Source organism: Myotis yumanensis, unplaced genomic scaffold, assembly GCF_028538775.1.
Source record: "Myotis yumanensis isolate MYYU_CA2020_CCGP unplaced genomic scaffold, mMyoYum1.0.hap1 SCAF_10, whole genome shotgun sequence".
In the NCBI taxonomy this organism is placed as follows: Eukaryota; Metazoa; Chordata; class Mammalia; order Chiroptera; family Vespertilionidae; genus Myotis; species Myotis yumanensis.
The window spans coordinates 38,386,917-38,393,989 of record NW_027223761.1 but is presented as its reverse complement, the minus strand read 5'-3'; positions in this window follow the sequence as shown (position 1 = coordinate 38,393,989).

Sequence of the window (7,073 nt, the reverse complement as noted above, 5' to 3'; positions counted from 1 at the left end):
TTCTACACTTGGCAGCTGATGCAGTTGATGTGGCACGGGAGGTGGCTCTGATTATGTGCAAGTCTTCTTCCCTGGCTGAGTTTGTGACACATGGTCAGTGTGTGAGAAACAGCAATGGATTGGCCAGTACTATCTATGACCACGTAGGAATAGGTATGAAAAGCAGGAAATGCCAAGGCTGAGTGAGTTAAATTGTGGGTCACTTTGACAGACAACAGCATCGTGGGTTTTCCTGCAGCTCCCTAAGGAATGACTAAATATGAACCATAGGACGGTTGTTCTAGGTCATAACTGCTTCTCAGAAATATCACAGATGATCAAAGCATAGCCCCACTAATTATGTTGATGCAAATAAAGTCTCAAAACTAATTAGATCTATGCATTGCAGTGCTTATATGCAAATAATGAAGAGAATAAATGAAGCCCCTGAGACCTTAATGAGTATGTCAGGCAGCATACTGGTATAGGTACATGTATATACACCTAATTTTCTCAGTCTCATGGGATTTCCTCTCATTGGATTTTCAGTGGAATGTTAGCAAACCTGTGCATATCTGATGCTGAGGTACATAAGGTCTTGTATTCCAAATGGTCCTAAGTCCAGCACAAATAAGCCCTGTTTTATAGAGATGATTTCTGGAGTCTGTCCCCTTATAATATTTGACCAGCAGGTAGGATTTGTTATTGATTTTTTAAAAATATATTTTATTGATTTTTTACAGAGAAGAAGGGAGAGGGATAGAGAGAGTTAGAAACATCGATGGGAGAGAAACATCGGTCAGCTGCCTCCTGCACACCCCCTACTGGGGATGTGCCCACAACCAAGGTACATGCCCTTGACTGGAATCGAACCTGCGACCCTTCAGTCCACAGGCCGACACTCTATCCACTGAGCCAAACCAGCTAAGGCTGTTATTGATTTTTAAATGTCCTTTGCATATGTAGATGCTTATTTGAAGTATATTCTCAGTTATGGATTATTCATTTATTGACATCCATTGTAGGTGTTCTAACATAACATCTCATTTAACGGTGACCTTGAGAGGTAAATGTTATTATTACATCATTTTTTAAAATAAGGAAACTGAGTCTCAGAGTGTTATCTAACTTTTCTAGATCACCCAGCTATCTATCAAGTGGCAGACGTGGAATTTATTCCCCAGAGCTTTGGGGCCTGAAATCTTATTTTACTTTAATTACAGCACTGTATGTGTGCTTTTCAAATCATACTGGCATTCATATCATATTTTGAATTTGAGTCTTTCATATAGATATTTTCTTATAAAAATACAAGATCTATTCTAGATTTCTGTCTTTTAACCTCTGATGCAATCCTAGGGACTAATTAATGAAGCCAGAAACTGATTAAATGCATTGGTTTAATGACCACTAAATATTTTTCATAATGAAAGTGATGAATGATATGGTTCTGATAGTAATTTACCTGTACATATTGTAAAAACATTTTTAGTGTTGACATTCTTTAAAAAGTAGCAAACATTCCATTGGGCAGTACAGGAGTCAACAGGTAGTTGAGGCCATTCCTTTAAAAAACAATGGCATTTCTTCTCTCTCAAGTAGCAGGTTTATGATATTTGATAGCAGTATTTCCAAAGTATTATTTGATTTGATCGTGTTTTTTATTTAATGGTACTGATTCTTTTCATTGTTTGGTACTTGCTTTTTCAGTGGCCTGGCTTCTGTCTTACTGAGATGCTGGGTTGACCACAAGAGTATGTGTTGTTGCAGTTTAGTTGAGCTTCTCTTTTTTAAAATCTTATGTTGATATTGTCATCACATTTCTCTTAACCCAGCTACAAATTCCCCTCTAACACATTAAATGCTTTCTTAATCTGTCCACTATTCTCAACCTTTATTACAAGCCAGCACCATATTGCAGGATTAAACTCTACAACATTCTAACAGATCTTTCTGTTAATTCTCTTACTTCTCTACAATTTTGTCCCCTTAGAGTAAAAAGCCAGATTTATTTTATATAATTTAGTTTGTGTCATTGTTTACAACTTTGCATTGTCTTCCTATTGCACTTAGAATAATCCTATCATGGCTTCTACCTAGCTCTTGAGTTAATCTCCTTTTGCTCTATCCATCCACATTGGTTTGCTTTTCTTCAAATGCACAAATGCACTTCTCAGGGCCCTTGCACTGGTTGCTTGCAGAATGTCCTTCCCTCTACCTTAGCATGGTTGGTTGGTTGTTGTCGCTTATGCTTTATTGGAAATGCCCCTCCACAGAGAGGTTTCTCCTGACCAATTTAATATTAGCCATGCAGCGTGCATGGTCCCAAACCCTTATCTGCAATGCTGCACAGCTCTTAAAGCACAAGGCCCTTCATTGTGGAGACTGGAACTGTCTCCAGACACTTCCAGTTCTGCTTCGGCTTATTTTGCTGATTATCATCAACTTTCATGTAGTTTTAAAAAAAATATATGATTTCATTGATTTTTGGAGAGAGAAAGGAAGGGAGAGGAATAGAGAGATAGAAACATCAATGAGAGAGAAACATCATTGAGCAGCTGCCTCCTTCACACCGCCTACTGGGGATTGAGCCCGCAACCCGGGCATGTGCTCTGACTGTGAGTCACCCTTACCTTATACTTTTTCACAAAAATCAACTCAAAATGGATTAAAGACTTAAATGTAAGACCCAAAACTGTAAGAAGAAAATCCAAGATTAAAGCATATAGGGAAAGCTTCATGCCATTGGTCTTGGCAATAATTTCTTTGATATGACATCAAAAGCGTAGGCAACAAAAACAAAAATAGACAAGTGAGAATACATCAAACTAAAAAGCCTCAGTGCAGCAATGGAAACAATCAACAGAGTGAACAGGCAACTACAAAATGGGAGAAAATATATCTGATAAGGGGTTAATTTCCAAAATATACAACTCAGTTAAAAAATGGACTAAAGAAATTAGTAGACACTTCTCCAAAGAAGACATAAAAATGGCCAACAGGTACTGAAAATATGCTCAACATAACTAATCATCAAATAAATGCAAATCAAAACTACAGTGAGATAGCATCTCATACTTGTCAGGATGGCTATTTTCAAAGAAACAGAAGGTAAGTGTAGGTGAAGATATGGAGAAAAGGGAAACTCTTATACATTGTTGCTGGGAATGCACAATCCTACAGCTGCTTTGGAAAACAGTATGGAGGTTCCTTGAGTAATTAAGAACAGCTACCGTATGCTTCAGTAAGTTCACCTCTGTATTTTTCTCTAAAAGAATTAAATCAGTATTTCAAAGAGATATTAGCACTCCCACGTTCATTACAGCACTATTCACAAGGTAAGAAAGTAATCTAAATGTCCATTGACAGATAAATGGATAAAGAAAATTTGGTATATACATACATTGGAATATTATTCAGTCTTAAGAAAGATGGAAATTTTGCAATATGTAACAACACGGATAAACCTAGAGGACATTATGCTAAGTGAAATAAGCCAGTACCAGGACTAATATGCATGATTCTACTTTATGAGGCATCTACAATAGTCAAATTCATAGACTTAAGAATGGAATAGCCAGAGGCTGGGGTTAGAGTGACATGGGGAGTTGCTAATCAATAGACATAAAGTTTAATTAAGCAGGATGAGGAAGTTCTAGAGATCTGCTGCAGAACACTGTACCTATAGTTAACAGCACTGTATTGTATACACTTAAAAACTTGTTAAGAGGATAAGTCTCATGCTATTGCTGAGTGTTCTTACCACAATAAAACAAACTTAAAAAAGTAGGTCATTTATTCACTCAGTCATTCATTTGTTTAGTACTGCTATGAACTAGGCACTCTGCGGTGCTCTAAGAATTAAGTGTTGAACAAGGGAGACATGATTCCTCCCTCATGGAAGTTGAAGGACAGTAGGCAACAAAGTTAGCAAAAGGAAGCTAGACTTTGGGTGGTAAGCACGCAATAGAGTATACAGATATGGAATTATAATGCTGTGCACCTACCTCAATAAATTTAATTTTAAAAATTGCCCAATAGAAAATTTTAAATCATTAAAACAAAGTCAGAGCCAACTCAATGCCATGTAACACATACACAGGCAAAACAAACAAACAAGACGTTAAGCAATTATTTACAGCAGTAACTATATAATTGAGAACATGATAAGTGCAAAACATATTTAAGGGTTCTCTGAAACTGTTCACCAGGATAATATAACTTAGTCCAATTTACATTCCCACTAGCAGAGTATGAGGACTCCTTTTCCCCACATACTTTTCAACACTTGTTAATTCTTGTATTACTGATAATGGCCATTCTAACAGGTGTGAGGTAGTATCCCATTATTGTTAAGTTGTTTGAGTTCTTTATATATTTTGGATATTAGCCCTTTATCAGAAGTGCCAATTGCAAATATCTTCTCCCATTAGGTTAGTTGCCATTTTGTTTTATTGATGATTTCTTTTGCTATATAGTGTCAGATAGCAGTCTAGTTTCATTCTTTTGCATGTGGCTTTCCAATATTCCCAGCACTATTTATTGAAGAGGCTTTCCTTTCTCCATTGTATGTTTTTGGCTCCTTTGTTGAAAATTAGTTTCCTGTATATGTGTGGGTTTACTTCTGGGCTCTCAATTCTGTTTTATCGGTCTGTGTGACTGTTTTTCTGCCAGTCATACTGTTTTGATTATTGTAGCTTTGTAGAATAATTTGAAGTCAAGGAGTGTGATACCTCCACCTTTTTTCCCCCATCAGTTTTCCTTTGACTATTTGATGACTTTTATGGTTCCTTCCAATTTTAAGATTTTTGTTCTAAGTCTGAAAAATAACATTAATGGGGATTGCATCAAATGTGTATATCAGTTATGTAATATGGCCACTTTAGCAATGTTAATTCTTCCAATCATTGAACATGGCATATCTTCCAATTTCTTTGTGTGTTATTTGATCTTATTTCTAGGATATAGTGATTACTCCATAGCTGTAGTCCCACATGACTCTCAAATAAAAGCCTAGGGTATTATGGGTCCCCTTTACCTCAAATGGCCTATCTAACAAACTCTATCAAACCAGAACTGGAAAACACCCCAAGTCTCTGCTAAGATCTTCAGCCTCCCACAGGCTGATTTCCACCGGCGTTTTGATATCTCACCAGCCCATGTGTAACTTAATGAGAAATTACACATGGAATTTTAGGCTCATATCGCTACAGTTTTTTTCTTTTCCAGGATCTTGGCCTCACAAGTCTTAGCTGCCTTGGCTTCTTTGACCCCAGACTTCTATGTACTCACCTACCACACTGCCAAAAGCCTTACGCTGTATCTTTTTGCTCAATCTCTATTCCTCATGAAATCATTTGGCAAATGCATTTATTTTTGAGGCATAAGGAAGGTTTACTGGGGAAATGACATTTAAATGGAGACATAGAGGAAAATAGGAATGAAGTGGTCACTGAGACCTGGAAATGCAGTTGCAGAAACTTCGGTGGGTGGGTGAAATTAGTGATGTGGGAGGTTGAACTAATGATCCTTAACCAAAGTACTGTGTCTGGTACAGAACAAGCATTTAACAAATATCTTTGTGTTAAATATTAACTCTAATTCAATGAATATTTATTTAGTGTCTCCTTTATTCTTAGCACTAGGTTATTAACTGAGGAAACAAAATTGAATATATCATGTGCTTTTCTTTCAAGAAGTTAAAAATTATCAAAGGAATGTTTCTTTAAAAATGGTTCCCATTCAGCTGGCATGAATAAAGTGCTAGCTGCCATATTTAAAAAAATTTTTTTTAAATTAATGTTTTATTTTTAACAAAAACTGTATATATTTAAGGCATACAAGTTGATGTTTTGACATACATGTATATAGTAAAGTGATTAATATAGTCACCCTAATTAACATATCCATCTCTTTTCTTTTTTTCTTTTTATTGATTTCAGAGAGGAAGGAAGAGGGAGAGAGAGATAGAAACATCAATGATGAGAGAGAATCATCAATTGGCTGCCTCTTTCAAGTCCCCCACTGGGGATCGAGCCCACAACCTGGGCATGTGCCCTTGACTGGAATCGAACCTGGGACCTTTCAGTTCACAGGCCGACGCTCTATCCATTGAGCCAAACGGGCTAGGGCCCATCTCTTTTCATAGTTACCTTTTTTTGAGGGAGGTGGTATTGTGAGAACACCTGAAATTTATTTGCTTAGCAAATATCCAGTATAAAATACAACATTATTAACTACAGTTATCATGCTGTACATTAGCTCTCTAGAACTTAATCATCCTACAAAACAGCAACTTTGTACCCTTTGACCAACATCTCCCTGTTCCCCTTACCTCCCCAACCCTATTCTGCTCTCTGCTTCTATGAATTTGACTGTCTTAGATTCCACATATAAGTGAGATCCTACAGTATATTTCTGTGTCTGGCTTATTTCCCTTAGTATAATGTCTCCAGAAATATCCATGTTGTCACAAATGACAAGATTTCGATCTTTCTTAATGGCTGGACAATATTCCATTGTGTACATATACCATGATCATGTGGTTTTTATCTTTCATTCTGTTAATGTGGTATATCACATAGAGTGATTTGCATATGTTAAACTAACCATGTATCCCAGGGATAAATCCCATTTGATCACAATTTTGATTTAATTAATGAAATGAAACAGCTTATGATAATTATATGAGGAGGTAGAGAATTTCACACTATGCAGGGGATATTTGTGAAAATGGAATGGTGAAGATTGTGGAATGGATGGTCATAGAACCTCTAGTCAAATTTTAATTCAATGTTGAACAAAAAAATGGGACCTGGAGAGTCAGTAGGTTCTGACCACTGTAATCAATGAAGCTATGATAAGAATCTTAGTTGCAAGCCCTGCGGCAGATGTCCTCACCTAGATTCATTCACCCCAGCACAATGCTGTACTTCTTGTCTTTGGAATCTTCTTTCTTTGCTGGGGTTTCTCCTAATATGTCTTACTTTCACTTTGGAATCTTCTCTCTTCCACTCATCAACTTTCCACAGTGTATATTCTCTCTCTCTTTATCTTAACTGAACCTGATTGCCTGGGAAGGGTACATATGCTTC